The 23,899-nt window shown below is 40.1% G+C and overlaps 1 long non-coding RNA gene across 1 annotated transcript; it reads left to right on the forward strand.

Moving 5' to 3' along the window:
* Positions 1–1,355: 1,355 nt before the first annotated feature.
* On the forward strand, positions 1,356–2,109 carry LOC135086355 (uncharacterized). Its single transcript, XR_010260434.1, has 2 exons — positions 1,356–1,597; positions 1,934–2,109. It is a non-coding gene; the product is annotated as an uncharacterized LOC135086355 (long non-coding RNA).
* Positions 2,110–23,899: the final 21,790 nt, after the last annotated feature.

Here is a 23,899-nt window from a genome sequence, read left to right on the forward strand (position 1 = left end):
TTTTACCTCGACTGTCGGTAATTATTATTAATAACTGGTAAGTAACATAATATACATAAATTAAAACGAACTGTCCCACCCATGACAGTGACAGGGGGGTGCCACCACCATTAATACCGAATCGCTGGTTCCGATTTTTGCCACGTTGGAAACTATATAGTTGAAATGATGGTGGCGCCCCCCTGTCAATGTGTTTGGTGACACGGTTCAGTTTAAATTAGTTCATCTATATGACTGTAAGTAATGAACAGCGCAGCCGCCGCCGGTCTTATTGATCCTTGAGGGGATAATGACATTAATTAATCAGTAAGACGTACTATGGATCGAAATAGCGATTTATGGACATATTGATTTTTTTCTTTCACAATTTCTATTTGAAAAAAATACTTATCGAACGTAAATTACGTTATTCTGATGAATAAATGTCGCTAAAAGTTTTTCTCAAAAATCAATAGTTAGGCTGGAAAAAAATATTTTCCATTTTCGTTGTATGGAATGAAACTTAAAGTGGTCGATTTCGACTAAGCTATGGCTTGTTGACTATAATCCTAACTTATCAGCGCGCGCCCAAAGTTGCCCGTTCAGAAGTTACAAGGTTCCAAAATATGAGTTAAATATTTGTCAGTAATTTAAGGTTAATTTAAATTGTTAACGTATGGAATCTTTATATTTTCGTTGAATCTTTAAAGATATTCCAAAAAAAGTCACTTTTACTAACTTTTTTTCATTTTTCAGAACCACATAACTTGTGAACGGGCAACTTTAGGCGCGCGCTGATAGTGTAGGATTATAGTCAACAAGCCATTTCATTTCATACAACGAAAATGGAAAATATTTTTTTCCAACCAAACTATTGGTTTTAAAGAAAATCTAACGACATATATTCATCAGAATAACGTAACGTATCGATAGGTATTTTTTTCAAATAGAAATTATGAAAAATATCGCTATGTCCATAAATCGCAATTTCGATCCATAGTGTGACGTAACCTGTCAATATGAATTTAAAAAATAGAAGTTGTGAAAAAAAAAACGCTGTCCAAAATTTCGCTTTTCGATCGATCCATAATAGAAGTTTTTTTTAAAACATGATGATGACATTCACAACGCTAAAAAATTATTATTTTTATCTCATAAAGATAAAAGTAAATTATGCCTGCTCCACTTTTACCTACTTTCGAGGGACCTTAATTTTTCAGTCGTACAAAACAAAATTTGACAGAAGGGCGCTACACGGGTTAAAATTCACATTTTGTCCTTTGACGTTTCAAAATCTTTTGATTAAATTTCCGAACGAAACATCCTATCCCTCTCTAATCTGTGGTCCCTACACCCCCCTCTTGACAAACTGTCAAACAAAAGTTTGTTTTGATTTGGTTGGTGTTGTTTTGTTCGAATGAAATTTATAAAAATAGTTACTTACATACATATCTCAAAGAAATAATCTATAGCTGAAACAAGTGATCTTAAAAATAATAGTAACAGAAGCCTTGTACAATATTGCAACAATATCTGAGTTTTCAATGTGATACTGTTACGTTAACTCTATGCATATTTTGCCTGTGTAAAATAAAGAGAATGGTGATTGCAGCGTAAGGTAATGCTTGATGATAACTATGAAACGTTTGATAATTGATGGCACTATTAATTATTCAATAATATTTAAGAGGTCAAAGTTTTTGAGGATGAATGTTTTTTACTCTTGCACTCTAAAAGTATTGTACAGTTTTGATGAAATTATTTAACTATAAGGCTAAGTTGCACCATCTTAATTTAACAAACATCAAAAATCTATCAAACTTCATTCAGAAAACACCAGTTATCGTTAAAGTAACGGTCAAAGTTAGGTAATGCAACTGAGCCTTAACGTTTACAACAAAATGTAAGCACAATATCTATCAATTTAATTAAAGTTATATATTTTACTTTTCAGATGTTAAAGTGATCAATAATGATGTACAACTTGTCCCGGAAAACCAATATTTAATGAAAATTAACAAAATCTTAACAAACCAAAGTAAACTGTTCATAATTCCAAAATATTTAATTGAACATAAATTGATTATTATCTTTAAATAAGCCTTCTTAATAAATGAGTGTTTTAAAATTCATTGGGTTTTAATTAATATTAAATATCTAATAAGTTGAGATAAAAATGATATAGGAATGTTATCAACTGAACTAAGTACCTAAATATACCTACTATAATAAAGTATCAATCAATCATCAATGTTAATGGAGTTCAAGATAATAGTAATATTTTGATGGTAATGATACAGACGGAGACAAGGCTATTTTCATAAATAAAAATAGATGAAAACTTTTAAATACTATGTCACTTTTAAGAACTTATTCTACATAATAATAGGTTTGGAAGTTCTTTACAAGCTTAAACTTGTTTGTTTGGCTCTTGTGCATAAAATCTTACTTTTACAGGCATGGTATGCATCGCAGCTAAATGCATCAAATAAGTTATTAAGTAAATACTTTTATCCTTCTTACTGTTAGAATTTTGCTGTGTGTAGGTTTTTCATATCCAGATTTTTTCTTAGAAATTATTAGTTTTCTTTGTGTAATGAAGTACTATAACACTAACTTAATTTAGCAGTAAGTAGGCAATACTTACCACATTTAGTTTCAACAAATGTCATAATAATACAAGTAAGTACTTTAGTAAGTCCTGTTCTTATATTTTTAAAAATTATTTTGGGACTGGATGGCGCAATACAGGGTGGAATTTTATAATGCCACCTGGAGGGAAAGTACTTTTAATATTGTAGATAGAACTTTTTTCTCAAAGAAAACATTCCTTTATTTTTAAAGAGAACTACATTCAAAGATTTACAAACATTTTCTTGCCACACCCAGAATCAAACCAACTGAAATCTATTAAAAATTACAACCTGTATTTTTATTGCATCAACTGTTAGGGTTAAGTATAAGGATGAAATCTCTTTAACAAACTTGATAAATCAAATGAAATGAAAACCATGAAATCTTAAATTATTTTATTTATGTACGAAATACATTGTATGGTATGGTGGACAATTTTCGAAAATCTTTCAATGCAGTACTCTTTCTTTTCAAAAACAAAGAAATGTTTTCTTTCAGTAAAATTTTCTATCTACAGTATTATGAGTACTTACTGATATGTATCATCCTAGACTGCATCTCACTTAACACCAGGTGCGATTGCGGTCAAATACCTGCCTTGTCTAGCATAAAAAAAAACTTTCCCTCTAGGTGGCTTTACAAAATTCCACCCTGTATATCCAATAATATTTATTTATTTAATTAATAACTACAATTTATAACACACAAAAGTTAGTGAGATGGCTGAAAGAAATTTCGGTAAAGGGGGTAAAACGAGATCCACGCGTACGAAGTCGCGGGAGGCCGCTAGTTATTTCATAATGCGCGCTCGTTGCCTCGCACAAGTACCTATATAACCTATGTATGTACAAGTTACTGATTCTTGCTTGAGAAATAATAAGAATTAAAATCTATAAAAATGTGTAGAATATAACTAACTACCCACAAGGGCTGCTCCCATGTGATGGGGCTTATCACCCTGCCAGATGGGTAGGACCATATGAGTTGAGAACGCGGGACATTACCCAGAGTATTGGCACGTATTGGCGTGTGCCTCAAACATTCGTCAGCGGTCCCTATTCGGTCTCACACAAGGAAAACGTCATTACGCCTTCGGCTTTCAGTGTGCGGCATGAATGTATTGTCCTGGTGGTCACTGTTCGAGGCCTATTAAAAGGGCAAGGGATGAAGAAGTCGATTGGTCATGTGGAAGACTACAGCCGGCAGAAAATGGTCGTTACCTACCTAAGTGGGCTTTCTGGAGCGGTATTATGACCCGTAGCCCGTCAATGCTAGTGTCATCCGGTTGGCAAATGATCATGCTACCCAATGTCGCAGTCACTATGCCTAGACAGCCTCCACCACTCGCCACTGGTACCTCCGGAGCCGTCCTGTGAAACTACCCTTAGTGTAATTAAACGCACTGCCCTCTAATCTATAAATATAAACCAGTTAACCAAGTGCGTGTCGTGCCACGCGCAGTGTAGGGTTCCGTAGTTGCCCGTCGTTACCGCAATATATTTCTGAAGCAAGCAATTATAGGCCAGTAGAATTAAACACAAAAATGGATTAAATCGGAAATAATTCCTACTAAAGATTTTAGTGCTTTAATGGCTTCATTAGTTGCCCATAAAGACTCTCCTAGGTTTTCGACTTCGACGGAGTTGTGCTTAAGTGGTGGGGGCCCCCGAAAGGGGCGCTTTTTAGGTTTTCCGGTTATACCGCGTAAAGGACTTACCCTATCGAAAAGTGGTCTTCCTGACGGTTGAAGGGCATTTAATCCTGCATTAAATAAGATCAAATTCATATGTTTTGAACAAACCGTTCTCGTGCAAATGTTCGGCAAAGTAGAAAATATGTGTATAATTAATGACCCTCTCCACGTCCAATGGCTTGTTACCCGCAGGCTTCCAAGTCTTGAAATCGAGCGCCTCAACCAGTGTAACCCTATCAAGGCTTACGAGCTGGATGCGCCTATCCTTGTTCGTCCCAGCCGTTCTTTAACTGCGGTTGCTGCACCTCTTCCTGGCACTCACCTGAACGACTCTGTGTTACCTACTGTGGCTGCCCCTCTTCCTTGTATCCTCCAGCATGACTACGTTGCCTAGTCGTATGCCTGGTCTAAGGTTCGACGCCAAAAATCAACAACAACAAGTTCATATTAAAACGCTGAAGAGTTTTTTGTTTGTTTGTTTGAACGCGCTAATCTCAAGAATCACTAGTTTGAATGAAATAATTATTTTTGTGTTGAATAGCTCATAAATTGAGGAGGCTATAGGATATATACAATCACTCTACGACTAATAGAGGCGAAGCAGTAAAGAAAAATATTGCAAGCACGGAAAATAGTATTTAAACTATTTTCACGCGCACGAAGTTGATTTTGTGACGTCGAACCTTAGACCAGGCATATGGCTAAGCAATGCAATCGTACAGGAGATTACAAGGAAGAGGGGCATCCACATTAGGTAACACAGAGTCGTTCAGGAGAGTGCCAGGAAGAGGTGCAGCAACCGCAGTTAAGGAACGGCTGGGACAAACAAGGATAAGCGAATCCAACTTGTGAGCCTTGACAGGGATACGCTGGTTAAGGCGACCCTTTACAAGGCTTGGAAGCCTACGGGTGACGAGCTATTGGACGTGGAGAGGGTCATTAGTTATACACATATTTTCTACTTTGCCGAACATTTGCACGAGAACGGTTTGTCCAAAACATATGAATTTGGTCTTATTTAATGCAGGATTAAATTCCCTTCAATCGTCAGGAAGACCACTTTTCGATAGGGTAAGTCTTTTACGCGGTATAACCGGAAAACCTAAAAAGCGTCCCTTTCGGGGGCCCCCACCACTTAAGCACAACTCCGTCGAAGTCGAAAACCTAGGAGAGTCTTAATGGGCAACCAATGAAGCCATTAAAGCAATAAAATCTTATGTAGGAATTATTTCCGATTTAAAATCTAATTCTACTGGACTATTAGTACTTCATCTTAACACTTTTAATGGGGGTCGCCCTAAGTTACTCGAACAAAAAGTGCTACTTTAATATTTTGCAAACGGGATCCGTTTAAATAAAAAAATAGTTTTAGATACCCCTAAGCCATTATAAAAGACCTATCCAACGATACCCCACAAATGGGGTCGTCGTTCGTCGTTTCAGCCGAAAGACGTCCACTGCTGGACAAAGGCCTCCCCCAAGGATTTCCACAAAGACCGGTCCTGCGCCGCTTGCATCCAGGTACTTCCCGCGACCTTCACCAGATCGTCGGTCCACCTAGTGGGAGGCCTGCCCACGCTACGTCTTCCAGCTCGTGGTCGCCACTCAAGAACTTTCCTACCCCAGCGGCCATCAGCTCTTCGAGCTATGTGCCCCGCCCACTGCCACTTGATTTTAGCGATTCTGCGGGCTATGTCAGTCACTCTGGTTCTCCTACGGATCTCCTCATTTCTGATTCGATCACGCAGGGAAACTCCGAGCATAGCACGCTCCATCGCTCTTTGGGTGACCTTGACAGATGGGGTAGAAGATGAAAAAAAAATCCCCACTTTATATAGGGAAGCTACCCTAAAAAATATTTTTTTAAATTTTGTTTTATTACTTTGTCGGCATGATTAGAATACATACCAATGGTAAAGTGGCAATACCTCCTAACTAACAATACTAAATTTTTTTAAGAAATCGATTTAATTTCCTGTCGACATTTTCCATTCGAAATTTTTCTCCTAACTGATATTTCTTTTTAGATAGCAATCAAACTTTGTGGAAATAGCTGCTATATGCGTAAGTAATATTCTTATAACACTGGGCTGCAGTCCTGTCTTAAATATTAAAATTAAATTTATGGAAAGAAAGAAAGAAAGAAACATTTATTGCCATGGACATCACAGAAGACAAAAGATGTAAATAATAGAAAAAAAAAGTAAATAAGACATAGGTGACATAAAGCATACAATGAAAGTGAAAGTAAACTGAGCAGTGCCACCCTGTCGCACAGCGATGTCCATCGCAATGGACTCCACTCAGCATATTCCATGGCCAATGTGGCGATTTTCGTTCTTTGAACTATCGTTCGGCCTTGGGTCTCGCCTTAGTAAGCTCCTGTATACAATTTGTATCGAGAATTTAGTTCGGTTACGAAAGCGATTGACAGCTTGGCGGCCATCTTGGATTTTCAAAATTTTGTATTTTTTCTTTGATCTGGACTACTTTCCGCACCGAACCCCATTTTTACTTTTTCTCTAAGTTTACCGAGTTCCGAACGGCAATGCCTTAAAAACCTTATGTCCTAAAATTGTGTAATCCCGTAACTCCAAGTGTTGCCAGGTCATCGAGATAAAAATGGTCAAATGTCATTAGTTTCACTTAGCTATTTGCACACGTTTCAGTAAAAAAAATCATCACCGGAAGTCATTATTTCCATTTCTTTCATAAAATATAAGGCCACCAATACCAAATCTCCAATAATATGGCAACATTGCAGAAATTTCTTTACCCAAGCGATACCTCTTGACAAGACACATGAACGCCTCATACAACCCAATTTTCGCGAATATTGCCAACTACCCTAATAATGCATTTTAAAAATCAGAAAAATGAAACTTTTTACCAATTGGCCGCTTGCTCCGCCGCCATCTTGGTTTGCCATGATTTTTATTTTTCTAACAATTAGGGTCATATAACTGACCAAACACCATTTTTAGATTTTTTCTGCCATATCTCCATCTCTCCGTTCCTTAACTATAAAGATGACCTACCCATGTCGCAAAAAATACTCTTTCTCATAGCTTCCAGTGTTGCCAGGTGATCGAGAAGAAAATGGTCAAATAACCTTTTTAGGATTACTTTGCACGAGTTCACATTCAAATTTTTGACCGGAACTCATTATTTATATTTTTTAATTTTTTTTTGACCAAATCTCCCAAAATATGGCAACATTGGTGAAACTTCTTTACCCAAGCGACACCTCTTGACAAAACACACATACAATTCGACTTTCCCAGATGTTACCAACTACCCGAAAAAAGCATTGGAAAAATAAAAAATCTGAAACTTTTTACAAAATGGCCGCGCACTCGGTCGCCATTTTGATTATCTGATATTTCGGATTTTTCCTATAATGTGGGTCGTATAACCGACTAAACTCCATTTTCAGACTTTTTCTGCCATAACTCCTTCTGTCCGTCCTTAACTTTAAAGACACCCATGTCGCAAAAAATACTTTTCCCCATAACTTCCAGTGTTGCCAGGTGATCGAGATGAAAATGGTCAAATGTCATTTGCACGACCCCTTTGCAGGAGGCGTCGTCCAAATTTTTGACCGGAAGTCGTTATTTCTACCAGTTTTTTGGACCAAATCTCTCAAAGTATGGCAACACTGGGGAAATTTTGTCACCCAAGCGATACCTCTTGACAAGACACACATCCGCCTCATACAACTCGGCTTTCCAAAATGTTGCCAACTACTCGAAAAATTAATTCCAAAATTTCGAAATTTTCAACTTTTTACAAAATGGCCGCCCGCTCAGCCGCCATCTTGATTTTTTGACATTGCGGATTTTCCCCATAATTTAGATCGTATATCCGACAAAACCTCATTTTTAGTTTTTTTCTGCCACAACTCCTTCTGTCTGTCCTTAACTTTAAAGTCAGACATGTCGCGAAAATTTATTTTCCCCGTAACTTTCAGTGTTGCCAGACTTTTTTGATAAAATAGTGAAATGTCATTCGGGTCCCCAATCGTCACCAAACTGCATACCAACTTTTTGGAATTTCTAGAAATTTCCATTTTCTACTATCCGAGGCCGTGGTGGAAAAATTTCTACCAAAATGGTAGTTTTTTCCGATTCATAGCAACACTCGAGGCACAGACCAACAATCGCTCGGAACATTGTACCCTACTCCGGTGTCGCCATCTACCGGAAAATTGGTGTCAAACTTTAGGGAATTTCATAATCGCAACAAAATGGCCGACGGCTCAGCCGCCATCTTGTTTTTTGATAATCTGTGAATGTGGCTCTTAAGAAGACTATACATGTCACAAAAATTCAAAAGAAATTTTCAAAAACCATTGCGCAACTCAGAATGACAACTCCCTAAACACACCCCTGAAATCTAATTTTCAATCCAAGATGGCGGCGCGGCCATTTTGTTTTTCCGTTTTTTTCTCACATTTTCGAACACCAAATGACAACTTCAACCGGCCCCCAAAAAATAAAAAAATCAGGACGAAAAACGAAAAAGTTGGTGTGTCAAAAAAGGCCGCCATTTTGTTTTTTAGTACAAAAAATCTGATAAGCTGCGTGTTGAAAAATCTAGTTCGAAACAAGTGCTGTTACTCGTACTCTCCTCCTCTCTAAACCCCCCAAAAATGGCCATGATCAGTGAATCAGTCATTGAGTGGTAATCGTGCTAAGCATACAATTTGTATGGAGAGATTAGTTCAATTACGAAAACGGCTGAAAATATGGCGGCCATCTTGGATTTCTAAAATTTTGCATTTTTCCCTTAATCTGGACCATTTTCCGCGCCGAACTCCATTTTTACTTTTTTTCTATCCTCACCCAGTCCTGAGAAGCAACGCCTTAAAAACACCCATGGCACAAAATTTTGTGTTCCCGTAATTCCCAGTGTTGCCAGGTGATCGAGATGAAAATGGTCAAATGTCATTAGTTTGACCTATTTGCAGGAGGCGTCATCCAAATTTCTGACCGGAAGTCGTTATTTCCATTTATTACATTTTTGGACTAAAACTCTCAAAGTATGGCAACACTGGGAATCATTGTTTTTCCAAACAATACTCCTTGATAAACTACGTAATCGCCCCATACAACTCGACTCTCCCAAATGTTGCCAACTACCTGAAAAATGCATTTGAAAAATCAGAAATCTGAAACTTTTTACAAAATGGCCGCCCGCTCAGCCGCCATCTTGAATTTCTGACATTTCGGATTTTTCCCATAGTCTGGGTCGTATAACCGACCAAACCCCATTTTCAGATTTTCCCTGCCATATCTCCTTCTGTCCGTCCTTAACTTTAAAGACACCCATGTCGAAAAAAATACTTTTTCCCGTAGCTCCCAGTGTTGCCAGGTGATCGAGATGAAAATGGTCAAATGTCATTTGCACGACCCCTTTGCAGGAGGCGTCGTCCAAATTTTTGACCGGAAGTCGTTATTTCTACTTTCGACATTTTTGGACCAAATCTCCTAAGGTATGGCAACACTGGAGAAACTTCTTCACCCAAGCGAAACCTCTCGACAGAACACACAACCGCCTCATACAACTCGACTTTCCCAAATGTTGCCAAGTACTCGAAAAATGAATTCCAATATTTCGAAATTTTCAACTTTTTACAAAATGGCCGCCCACGCCGCCGCCATCTTGATTTTCTGACATTTCGGATTTTTCCCATAATCTGGGTCGTATATCCAACCAAACGTCATTTTTATTTTTTTTCTGCCATTATTCTTTCTGTCTGTCACTAACTTTAAAGACACCCATGTCGCAAAAAAAACTTTTCCCCATAACTTTCAGTGTTGCCAGACTTTTTTCATAAAAATGGTGAAATGTCATTCGGGTCCCCAAACGTCACCAAACTGCATACCAAGTTTTTGGAATTTTTGGAAATTTCCATTTTCTACTATCCGGGGCCGTGGTGGAAAATTTTCTACCAAAATGGTAGTTTTTTCCGATTCATGGCAACACTTGAATAACAGACCAACAATCGCTCGGAACATTGTACCCTACTCCGGTGTCGCCATCTACCGGAAAATTGCTGTCAAAGTTTAGAAATTTTTTGATCGCAACAAAATGGCCGACGGCTCAGCCGCCATCTTGTTTTTTGATAATCTGTTAATGGGGCTCTGAAGCAGACTATATAAGTCACAAACACTCAAAAGAATTTTTCAAAAACAATTGCGCATCTCGGAGTGACACCTCCCTAAAAACACCTCGAAATCGCATTTTCAATCCAAGATGGCGGCGCGGCCATTTTGTTTTTCCATTTTTTTCTCACATTTTTGAACACACCTTGGCAACCCTAACAAACCACCAAAAAAGAAAAAATTCAGGACCACAGACAAAAAAGTTGGTGTCTCAAAAAATGCCGCCATTTTGTTTTTTGGTTCAAAAGATCTAAAAAACCTGGGTGTTGAAAAATCTAATTTAAAACAAACACCAACAATTTTACCCCTCTCCCCTCTAAATACCCCAAAAATACCCCTGATCAGTCAGTCAGTCAGTCAGTGAGTAGGAATCGAGCTTTATATAATATAGATAGATGTAATTTAAAAGCCGGAGGCGCGGAGGGAGTGCGGTCCTCGCTCGCTGTAACATATATCCGGCAGCCGTGCGAGCCGAAGCTGCGGAAGCGAGCATGGCATGCCGGGTATATGTTACGCCAGAGCGGAAGGACCGCACTTCCCGCAGCGCCGGAGATAAGGCAATCCTAATGCTTGCTTGCATCTTTGCTTGCATGCATGCTTTCTTGCTGCTTGCTTGCATGCTTGCGTGCTGCTTGCTTGCATGCTTGCGTGCTTGCTGCTTGATTGCATGCTTGCTGCTTGCTTGCTTGCATGCTTGCTTGCTGCTTGCTTGCATGCTTGCTGCTTGCTTGCAGGCTTGCTTGTTTGCATCCTTGCTTGCAAGCATGCTTACATGCTTCCTTGCATGCTTGTTTGCATGCTTGCTTGTCTATTTATATTTGTTTTTTTTTTTTTTTTTTTCTCCTCTTATTATCTACGATCGGCCATCCATAGCCATAATTAGATGTGTTCTGGGAGCGGATTATTTGACTGGTATTGCATTGAATAGCAAAGTCCATCACTGGTAAGAGCTCTAATTTCTCTCGCTGAGCTCGAGGATGTGCCATCTCTTGAGGCGCTTTGTATCTTCGTCCATTAGCAGGTTCTTGGCCAGCGCGTTGCTATGTCTGTCGAGTCTCTGTCTGTACTTTTTGCTGTAGTTGCTCACTTCCTCCTTTACAGTCGGCATCTCAAGGTATTCGTGTATTTCTGCGTTTCTCACAAACCAGTGGGCGCTGGAGACTGTTCTCAATGCAATGTTTTGGAATCTCTGTATTATTTCCAGGTTGGAGTTGCTAGCAGATCCCCAGAGTTCTATTCCGTAGGTCCAGATTGGTTTGATAATAGACTTGTAGACGAGCAGTTTGTTGTTGATAGAGAGTCGTCCTATCAGCCATGACAGGTTCCTGAGTTGCATATTTGCTTCAGTTCTCTTGGCTTTAATATGATTTGCCCAGGTTAGCCTTCTATCAAGGTGCAAGCCCAGGTACTTCACAGTGTTATTGGTTGGCAAGGGTTTGCCTTCCAAGGTGACAGGAGCACAATCACCTTTTCGAAGGGTGAAGGTTATTTGTGTGGACTTAGTTACGCTGGGCCTGATTCTCCATTTTTTCAGCCACAAGTCTATTTTGTTAAGCTGGGTCTGCAATTTGGTTGATGCCTTTTCCGGGTCTGTATCGCTTGAGAGGCACGCGGTGTCGTCTGCATAGGTAGCCGTCACTACATCAGGTGTCTCAGGCAGGTCTGCCGTATATATGGAGTATAGGACAGGTCCCAGCACTGATCCTTGCGGTACTGAGGCTCTGATTTCACACAGCTTGGAGAATTCTTCTTCATATTTTACTTGAAACCTTTTTTGTTCCAGGTAGGATTTTAGGATCATGTAGATTGAGTTCGGTAGTAGGGTTTTTAGTTTGTATAGTAGACCCTTGTGCCAGACTTTGTCGAATGCCTGTTGTATGTCTAGGAATACAGCAGAGCAGTATTCTTTTTTCTCAAGTGATTGTCTGATTTTTTGGACCACTCTGTGCACTTGCTCAACAGTAGCATGTTTCTCCCGAAACCCAAACTGGTGATCCGGTATGATCCCATTCTCATCCAATATAGGCTTCAGTCTCCACAGTAGTATCTTCTCGAACAACTTAGATAAGATTGGAAGTAGACTTATCGGTCTATATGAACTGGGTTCAGTTGGAGGTTTTCCTGGCTTCGCAATCATGCATATGGTAGATATCTTCCAGATGTTTGGGAAATGGTGTATTCTGAGGATTGCATTGAATAGCATTGTTAGAAATACTATTGGTTTTCTGGGCAGTTGTTTGAGAATTTCCCCCGTTATAAGATCGAAGCCTGGTGCTTTTTTGTTGGCTAGTTTAAATATTGTTCTTTTGAGTTCCCTAGGAGTCACCAAAGCCAGTGGTAATGTCAATTGTTGATCACTTTGGATCATCATTTCAACTTCTGCTTCGAATTCTGTAGAGGATGACTCGTTCGGAGTGAAAACTTGACTAAGGTGTTCTGCAAACAACTCCGCTTTCTCTTTTCCGCTTCTGGCCCACGCTTCAGCTGCACTTTTTCTTATCGGTGGAATGTGATTTTGTGGTCTTTTGAAGTTTTTAGTTATTTTCCAAAGGGAGTAGCCATCTTTTTTGTAAGCGGATAAATTGGACAGCTTATGTTGGAATGCTTCATTTTGATTCTCTTTTATAAGTTCTTTCAGCTCTCTGGAGGCTCTGTTATATTTTGCTCTGTCACCATGATGTCTACTTGTGTGCCATTGCCTTCGTAGTTTTCTTTTTTCTACCAACTTGTAACGTATTTCAAGTGGAATATTATTTTTTGGGGCAGGGTTATTTAGGGCCGGTGTTGCACGCCACGCGGCGACCTGGATGAGATTTGTTATAAATATAGAAGGCAGCTTCTTCTATATCCTCTGCTGTTTTTAATTTAACTTTCAAGTCTATTTCCTGTTCTTTGTATTTTGCAAATGAGTCCCAGTCGGTTTTGTGGTTAAAATAATGTCGATATCGGTTCTTTAGTTATTACTGAGGTACTAAACGTTGCTATAATTGGTGTGTGGTCAGATACAGAGTCAAGTGAGGATTCAATTTTGAAGTACATTTCTGATAGACCTTTCACAACAAAGAAGTCCACAAGATCAGGAATTTTATTCGCGTCAGTTGGCCAGTACGTTGGCTCGTTTGTTCCCAGTGTTATTAGTTTCTGGTTTTCGATACTCTTTTTTAGTTCTCTTCCTTTGGTAGTCGTCAATCTTGAACCCCAATACGTGTGCTTGCAATTCCAGTCACCGCCACTTATGAATCGGCTTCCCAGACTCTCAAAGTATCCATCGAACTCATTTTGTTTTGAGTTATGCTTTGGGGGGCAGTAAATAGCGCTAACATTTATGGGGCCCATTTTCTCATGTATAGTAACAGTAACGGCCTGCATCCAGTCTTCTCGGAATTGACTATGCAGGTAGTGTTTTATGTTATTTTTTAAAATGATAGCAGCACCACCGTGAGAGGTACTGTCAGGGTGGTTTGTACAGTATACTTTATAATTCTTCATATTGAATGTTTTTGTATCATTGAGATGAGTTTCTGATATTAGAGCTATATCAACCTTATTCTCCTTCAGCAATATGTCTAGTTCTTGTTTGTTTGGCGCAAGACCATTTATATTCCAGGTAGCGATTCTTAGGGAAGTCATTGGGATAGTTTACTCATGAGAGTGATGATAAGGTTCATCATAGTACTTAGCTGGGCGATCAGCTGGTCTATTCTTTCAGTTTGTGACATTATTAGCGTTTCTAGATTCGGTCTGCGTTCGCGTGGAATATATTCAGGTTCCGTTTTTGTCATTTCTGGTTTCTGTGGCTCATGCCTAGCGTTATTTCTTGCGTATGTTCTCTGAGACTGCACAATGTCATCGTTATTTCTTGTATATGTTCTTTTTCTTTGAGTGTGATCTCCGTTATTTTCAGTATATCGATACCTCTGGGCTCAAAGGTCGTAAAGGACAAAGTACGACTTTTTAGGAGAAGCAAAAAACGATTTTTTATTTTTTTATTCGACAGTAACTTTTTTGTTTTTTGAGCTATTAAAATATGACCTAGAAAGAAAGTGCTAAGAATTCACAGCATTTTCCGAGGAGGTATTGAAAAACTGGACTAGGGCTGTATTTACTGAGATAGATTTCCTTTACGCCCTCAAAATTACAATAAAAAGACCTTTACACCCCTCAAATATTCGTCCTAGGCAAGTTACTCAGGACGTAAGTCTATTTTTATTTTACAAAACTACAAAACCAAGGTAATAAATGACAATTTACATAGTTTTATAGGTTTTCATAGGTCGTAACGGAACACCCAAATAGACTTACGTCCTGAGTAACTTGCCTAGGAAATACCATTTCCGATATAAGAGCGAATTTATAAAATAAAATCGAGCTTTATATTATAGAAACTAGCTTTGGTCGCCCGCTACGCGGGCTACAAAAGCTAGTTCTGCGATGCTGGCAGATCGGCCTTCGGCCTCGCAAAAATTACACGGGGCTAGTTTTTGTTTGTCACGGTGCTCTTGTGCTTTTTTGACGCAACACAAGTTAAACTGTGGTAACTCTCGGGATTTGAACCATCGCTCGGCCTTCGGCCTCGCCTTTCAGTCTGTCACTGGGCTCTAGTCCTTTTTTGACGCATTAAATTTAACCTATGGCGACTCTCGGGCTTGTAACTATCGCTCGGCCTTCGGCCTCGCCTTTTTCTACGTTAGCTAAGCCCCCCTGCATACAATTTGTATGGAGAATTTAGTCCCTTTAGGAAAACGGGTGAACGCTTGGCGGCCATCTTGAATTTCCAAAATTTTGCATTTTTACCTTAATCTGGACCATTTTCTGCGCCGAACCCCATTTTTACTTTTTTTCTAACTTCACCCAATCCCGAATTCATTTGTTTCTACAATTCCTTATTCCTCCGTTGTCCCAAAACTTTGAGTTCCCCTAACTCCCAGTGTTGCCAGGTTATCGAGTTGAAAATGGTCAAATGTCATTAGTTTGACCTATTTGCAGGAGGCGTCATCCAAATTTCTGACCGGAAGTCGTTATTTCATTTTTTACATTTTATGATCAAATCTCCCAAAGTATGGCAACACTGGAAATTTTTGTTTTCCAAATAATACTCCTTGACAAACTACGTAATCGCCCCATACAACCCGGCTTTCCCAAATGTTGCCAACTGCCCGAAAAATGCATTTGAAAAATCAGAAATCTGAAACTTTTTACAAAATGGCCGCCTGCTCAGCCGCCATCTTGATTTTCTGACATTTCGGATTTTTCCCATAATCTGGGTCGTATAACCGACCAAACCCCATTTTTGGATTTTTTCTGCCATATCTCCTTCTGTCCGTCCTTAACTTTAAAGACACCCATGTCGAAAAAAATACTTTTCCCCGTAGCTCCCAGTGTTGCCAGGTGATCGAAATGAAAATGGTCAAATGTCATTTGCACGACCCCTTTGCAGGAGGCGTCATCCAAATTTTTGACCGGAAGTCGTTATTTCTACTTTCGACATTTTTGGACCAAATCTCTTAAACCATGGCAACACTGGAGAAATGTCTTCACCCAAGCGAAACCTGTCAACAAAGACACACAACCGCCTTATACAACTCGACTTTCCAAAATGTTGCCAACTACTCGAAAAATGGATTCCAAAATTTCAAAATTTTCAACTTTTTACAAAATGGCCGCCTGCTCAACCGCCATCTTGATTTTTTGACATTTCGGATTTTTTCCATAATCTGGGTCGTATATCCGACCAAACGTCATTTTTATTTTTTTTCTGCCATAATTTTTTCTGTCCGTCACTAACTTTAAAGACACCCATGTCGCAAAAAAAACTTTTCCCCATAACTTTCAGTGTTGCCAGTCTTTTTTCATAAAAATGGTGAAATGTCATTCGGGTCCCCAAACGTCACCAAACTGCATACCAAGTTTTTGGAATTTTTGGAAATTTCCATTTTCTACTATCCGGGGCCGTGGTGGAAAATTTTCTTCCAACATGGTAGTTTTTTCCGATTCATGGCAACACTCAAATAACAGACCAACAATCGCCCGGAACATTGTACCCCACTCCGATGTCGCCATCTACCGGAAAATTCATGTCAAAGTTTAGGAATTTAATGCTCGCAACAAAATGGCCGACGGCTCAGCCGCCATCTTGTTTTTCGATAATCTGTGAATGGGGCTCTTAAGAAGACTATACATGTCACAAACACTCAAAAGAAAATTTCAAAAACAATTGCGCATCTCGGAATGACACCTCCCCAAAAACACCCCGAAATCGCATTTTCAATCCAAGACGGCGGCGCGGCCATTTTGTTTTTCCGTTTTTTTCTCACTTTTTTTAACACATTTTGGCAACCCCAACAAACCGCCAAGAAAGAAAAAATTCAGGACCAAAGACAGAAAAGTTGGTGTCTCAAAAAATGCCGCCATTTTGTTTTTTGGTTCAAAAAATTTAATATAGCTGGCAGTCAAAAAATCTAGTTTAAAACAAACACTAACAATTTTACCCCTCACCCCTCTAAACACCCCAAAAATACCCCTGATCAGTCAGTGAGTGAGTGAGTAGGAATCGAGCTTTATATATTATAGACTAGCTTTGGTCGCCCGCTACGCGGGCTACAAAAGCTAGATCTGCGATGCTGGCCGCTCCGGGCTTCGCCCTACGCGGCGCTCGGCCTGCGGCCTCGCATTCGGAGCTCGGCCTTCGGCCTCGCAAAAATTACACGGGGCGTTTATCGTTTGTCGCAAGGCTCTTTTGCTTTTTTGACGCAACACAAGTAAATCTATGGCGACTGTCGGGATTTGAACCATCGCTCGGCCTTCGGCCTCGCCTTTCAGTCTGTCACTGGGCTCTAGTCCTTTTTTGACGCATTAAAAATAAATCTATGGCGACTCACAGGCTTTAAACTATCGCTCGGCCTTCGGCCTCGCCTTTTTCTACGTTAGCTAAGCCCCCCTGCATACAATTTGTATGGAGAATTTAGTCCCTTTAGGAAAACGGGTGAACGCTTGGCGGCCATCTTGGATTTCCAAAATTTTTTGCATTTTTGCCTTAATCTGGACCATTTTCCGCGCCGAACCCCATTTTTACTTTTTTTCTAACTTTACCCAATCCCGAATTCATTTGTTTCTACAATTCCTTATTCCTCCGTTGTCCCAAAACTTTGAGTTCCCCTAACTCCCAGTGTTGCCAGGTGATCGAGTTGAAAATGGTCAAATGTCATTAGTTTGACCTATTTGCAGGAGGCGTCATCCAAATTTCTGACCGGAAGTCGTTATTTCCATTTTTTACGTTTTTTGACCAAATCTTCCAAAGTATGGCAACACTGGAAATTTTTGTTTTCCCAAACGATACTCCTTGACAAATTACGTAATCGCCCCATACATCCCGACTTTCCCAAATGTTGCCAACTGCCCGAAAAATGCATTTGAAAAATCAGAAATCTGAAACTTTTTACAAAATGGCCGCTCACTCGGTCGCCATCTTGATTTTCTGACATTTCGGATTTTTCCCATAATCTGGGTCGTATAACCGACCAAAGCACATTTTTGGATTTTTTCTGCCATATCTCCTTCTGTCCGTCCTTAACTTTAAAGACACCCATGTCGAAAAAAATACTTTTCCCCGTAACTCCCAGTGTTGCCAGGTGATCGAGATGACAATGGTCAAATGTCATTTGTACGACCTTTGAGCAGGAGGCGTCATCCAAATTTTTGACCGGAAGTCGTTATTTCTACTTTCGACATTTTTGGACCAAATCTCCTAAGGTATGGCAACACTGGAGAAATTTCTTCACCCAAGCGAAACCTCTCGACAAGAGACACAACCGCCTCATACAACTCGACTTTCCAAAATCTTGCCAACTACTCGAAAAATGAATTCCAAAATTTCGAAATTTTCAACTTTTTACAAAATGGCCGCCCACGCCGCCGCCATCTTGATTTTTTGACATTTCGGATTTTTCCCATAATCTGGGTCGTATGTCCGACCAAACGTCATTTTTATTTTTTTTCTGCCACGACTCCTTCTGTCTGTCACTAACTTTAAAGACACCCATGTCGCAAAAAAAACTTTTCCCCATAACTTTCAGTGTTGCCAGACTTTTTTCATAAAAATGGTGAAATGTCATTCGGGTCCCCAAATGTCACCAGACTGCATACCAAGTTTTTGGAATTTCTGGAAATTTCCATTTTCTACTATCCGGGGCCGTGGTGGAAAATTTTCTTCCAAAATGGTAGTTTTTTCCGATTCCTGGCAACACTCGAATAACAGACCAACAATCGCCCGGAACATTGTACCCCACTCTGGTGTCGCCATCTACCGGAAAATTGCTACCAAAGTTTGGGAATTTTTATGCTCGCAACAAAATGGCCGACGGCTCAGCCGCCATCTTGTTTTTTGATAATCTGTGAATGTATCTCTTAAGAAGACTATACAAGTCACAAATACTCAAAAGAAATTTTCAAAAACAATTGCGCATCTCGGAGTGACACCTCCCTAAAAACACCTCGAAATCGCATTTTCAATCCAAGATGGCGGCGCGGCCATTTTGTTTTTCCATTTTTTTCTCACATTTTTTAGCACACCTTGGCAACACCAATAAACCACCAAAAAAGAAAAAATTCAGGACCAGAGACAAAAAAGTTGGTGTCTCAAAAAATGCCGCCATATTGTTTTTTGGTTCAAAAAATCTAAAAAACCTGGGTGTCAAAAAATCTAGTAAAAAACAAACACTAACAATTTTACCCCCCTCCCCTCTAAATACCCCAAAAATACCCCTGATCAGTGAGTCAGTGAGTCAGTGGTAATCGAGCTTTATATAATATAGATTATAGATAGAAGCTTTATATAATATAGACTAGCTTTGGTCGCCCGCTACGCGGGCTACAAAATCTAGATCTGCGATGCTGGCCGCTCCGGGCTTCGCCCTACGCGGCGCTCGGCCTGCGGCCTCGCATTCGGAGCTCGGCCTTCGGCCTCGCAAAAATTACACGGGGCGTTTATTGTCTGTCGCGGTGCTCTTGTGCTTTTTTGACGCAACACAAGTAAAACTATGGCAACTGTGGGGATTTGAACCATCGCTCGGCCTTCGGCCTCGCCTTTCAGTCTGTCACTGGGCTCTAGTCCTTTATTGACGCATTAAAAATAAATCTATGGCGACTCACAGGCTTTAAACTATCGCTCGGCCTTCGGCCTCGCCTTTTTCTACGTTAGCTAAGCCCCCCTGCATACAATTTGTATGGAGAATTTAGTCCCTTTAGGAAAACGGGTGAACGCTTGGCGGCCATCTTGGATTTCCAAAATTTTGCATTTTTGCCTTAATCTGGACCATTTTCCGCGCCGAACCCCATTTTTACTTTTTTTCTAACTTCACCCAATCCCGAATTCATTTGTTTCTACAATTCCTTATTCCTCCGTTGTCCCAAAACTTTGAGTTCCCCTAACTCCCAGTGTTGTAAGGTGATCGAGATAAAAATAGTCAAATGTCATTAATTTGACCTATTTGCAGGAGGCGTCATCCAAATTTTTGACCGAAAGTCGTTATTTCAATTTTTTTCATTTTTGGATCAAATCTCTCAAAGTATGGCAACACTGGAAATTTTTGTTTTCCCAAACGATACTCCTTGGCAAACTACGTAATCGCCCCATACAACCCGACTTTCCCAAATGTTGCCAACTGCCCGAAAAATGCATTTGAAAAATCAGAAATTTGAAACTTTTTACAAAATGGCCGCTCACTCGGCCGCCATCTTGATTTTCCATGATTTCGGATTTTTCCCATAGTCTGGGTCGTATAACCGACCAAACCCCATTTTCAGATTTTCCCTGCCATATCTCCTTCTGTCCGTCCTTAACTTTAAAGACACCCATGTCGAAAAAAATACTTTTCCCCGTAGCTCCCAGTGTTGCCAGGTGATCGAGATGAAAATGGTCAAATGTCATTTGTACGACCCTTTTGCAGGAGGCGTCATCCAAATTTTTGACCGGAAGTCGTTATTTCTACTTTCGACATTTTTGGACCAAATCTCCCAAAGCATGGCAACACTGGAAAAAATTCTTCACCCAAGCGAAACCTCTCGACAAGACACACAACCGCCTCATACAACTCGACTTTCTAAAATGTTGCCAACCGCTCGAAAAATGAATTCCAAAATTTCGGAATTTTCAACTTTTTACAAAATGGCCGCCCACGCCTCCGCCATCTTGATTTTTTGACATTTCGGATTTTTCCCTTAATCTGGGTCGTATATGCAACCAAACGTCATTTTTATTTTTTTTCTGCCATAATTCTTTCTGTCTGTCACTAACTTTAAAGTCACCCATGTCGCAAAAAAAACTTTTCCCCATAACTTTCAGTGTTGCCAGACTTTTTTCATAAAAATGGTAAAATGTCATTCGGGTCCCCAAACGTCACCAAACTGCATACCAAGTTTTTGGAATTTCTGGAAATTTCCATTTTCTACTATCCGGGGCCGTGGTGGAAAATTTTCTTCCAAAATGGTAGTTTTTTCCTATTCATGGCAACACTCGAATAACAGACCAACAATCGCCCGGAACATTGTACCCCACTCCGGTGTCGCCATCTACCGGAAAATTGCTACCAAAGTTTGGGAATTTTTTGATCGCAACAAAATGGCCGACGGCTCAGCCGCCATCTTGTTTTTTGATAATCTGTAAATGTGGCCTTGAAGCAGACTATAAAAGTCACAAATACCGAAAAGAAATTTTCAAAAAAACCGGCGCATCTCGGAGTGACACCTCCCTAAAAACACCCCGAAATCACATTTTCAATCCAAGATGGCGGCGCGGCCATTTTGTTTTTCTAATTTTTTCTCAATTTTTTTAACACACCTTGGCAACCTCAACAAAACACCAAAAAAGAAAAAATTCAGGATGAAAAACAAAAAAGTTGTTGTCTCAAAAAATGCCGCCATATTGTTTTTTGGTTCAAAAAATCTAAAAAACCTGGGTGTCAAAAAATCTAGTAAAAAACAAACACTAACAATTTTACCCCCCTCCCCTCTAAATACCCCAAAAATACCCCTGATCAGTGAGTCAGTGAGTCAGTGGTAATCGAGCTTTATATAATATAGACTAGCTTTGGTCGCCCGCTACGCGGGCTACAAAAGCTAGATCTGCGATGCTGGCCGCTCCGGGCTTCGCCCTACGCGGCGCTCGGCCTGCGGCCTCGCATTCGGAGCTCGGCCTTCGGCCTCGCAAAAATTACACGGGGCGTTTATTGCCTGTCGCGGTGCTCTTGTGCTTTTTTGACGCAACACAAGTAAATCTATGGCGACTGTCGGGATTTGAACCATCGCTCGGCCTTCGGCCTCGCCTTTCTGTCTGTCACTGGGCTCTAGTCCTTTTTTGACGCATTAAAAATAAATCTATGGCGACTCACAGGCTTTAAACTATCGCTCGGCCTTCGGCCTCGCCTTTTTCTACGTTAGCTAAGCCCCCCTGCATACAATTTGTATGGAGAATTTAGTTGCTTTAGGAAAACGGGTGAACGCTTGGCGGCCATCTTGGATTTCCAAAATTTTGCATTTTTGCCTTAATCTGGACCATTTTCCGCGCCGAACCCCATTTTTACTTTTTTTCTAACTTCACCCAATCCCGAATTCATTTGTTTCTACAATTCCTTATTCCTCCGTTGTCCCAAAACTTTGAGTTACCCTAACTCCCAGTGTTGCCAGATGATCGAGTTGAAAATGGTCAAATGTCATTAGTTTGACCTATTTGCAGGAGGCGTCATCCAAATTTCTGACCGAAAGTCGTTATTTCCATTTTTTACATTTTTGGACCAAAACTCTCAAAGTATGGCAACACTGGAAATTGTTGTTTTTCCAAACGATACTCCTTGACAAACTACGTAATCGCCCAATACAACTCGACTTTCCCAAATGTTGCCAACTGCCCGAAAAATGCATTTGAAAAATCAGAAATCTGAAACTTTTTACAAAATGGCCGCTCACTCGGTCGCCATCTTGATTTTCTGACATTTCGGATTTTTCCCATAATCTGGGTCGTATAACCGACCAAACCACATTTTTGGATTTTTTCTGCCATATCTCCTTCTGTCCGTCCTTAACTTTAAAGACACCCATGTCGAAAAAAATACTTTTCCCCGTAGCTCCCAGTGTTGCCAGGTGATCGAGATGAAAATGGTCAAATGTCATTTGCACGACTCCTTTGCAGGAGGCGTCATCCAAATTTTTGACCGGAAGTCGTTATTTCTACTTTCGACATTTTTGGACCAAATCTCCCAAAGTGTGGCAACACTGGAGAAATTTCTTCACCCAAGCGAAACCTCTCGACAGGACACACAACCGCCTCATACAACTCGACTTTCCAAAATGTTGCCATGTACTCGAAAAATGAATTCCAAAAATTCGAAATTTTCAACTTTTCACGAAATGGCCGCCCACGCCGCCGCCATCTTGATTTTTTGACATTTCGGATTTTTCCCATTATCTGAGTCGTATATCCGACCAAACGTCATTTTTATTTTTTTTCTGCCATGACTCCTTCTGTCTGCCCTTAACTTTAAAGACACCCATGTCGCGAAAATTTGTTTTCCCCGTAACTTTCAGTGTTGCCAGACTTTTTTGATAAAAATGGTGAAATGTCATTCGAGTCCCCAAATGTCACCAGACTGTATACCAACTTTATGGAATTTCTGGAAATTTCCATTTTCTACTATCCGGGGCCGTGGTGGAAAATTTTCATCCAAAATGGTAGTTTTTTCCGACATTTCCGACACTCAAATAACAGACCGACAATCGCCCGGAACATTGTACCCCACTCCGGTGTCGCCATCTGCCGGAAAATTGCTACCAAAGTTTGGGAATTTTTTGATCGCAACAAAATGGTCGGCGGCTCAGCCGCCATCTTGTTTTTTGATAATCTGTAAATGTGGCCTTGAAGCAGACTATATAAGTCACAAAAACTCAAAAGAAATTTTCAAAAAAAATGGCGCATCTCGGAATGACACTTCCCCAAAAACACCCCTGAAAACGCGTTTTCAATCCAAGATGGCGGCGCGACCATTTTGTTTTTCTAATTTTTTCTCAATTTTTTTAGCACACCTTGGCAACCCCAACCAACCACCAAAAAAGAAAAAATTCAGGATGAGAAACAAAAAAGTTGTTGTCTCAAAAAATGCCGCCATTTTGTTTTTTGGTTCAAAAAATCTAATAAAGCTGGCAGTCAAAAAATCTAGTTTAAAACAAACACCAACAATTTTACCCCTCTCCCCTCTAAATACCCCAAAAATACCCCTGATCAGTGAGTGAGTGAGTGAGTCAGTGGTAATCGAGCTTTCCTTCGGCCTCGCCTTTTTCTACGTTAGCTAAGCCCCCCTGCATACAATTTGTATGGAGAATTTAGTCCCTTTATGAAAACGGGTGAACGCTTGGCGGCCATCTTGGATTTCCAAAATTT

Source organism: Ostrinia nubilalis, chromosome W (assembly GCF_963855985.1).
Source record: "Ostrinia nubilalis chromosome W, ilOstNubi1.1, whole genome shotgun sequence".
Classification (NCBI taxonomy): Eukaryota; Metazoa; Arthropoda; class Insecta; order Lepidoptera; family Crambidae; genus Ostrinia; species Ostrinia nubilalis.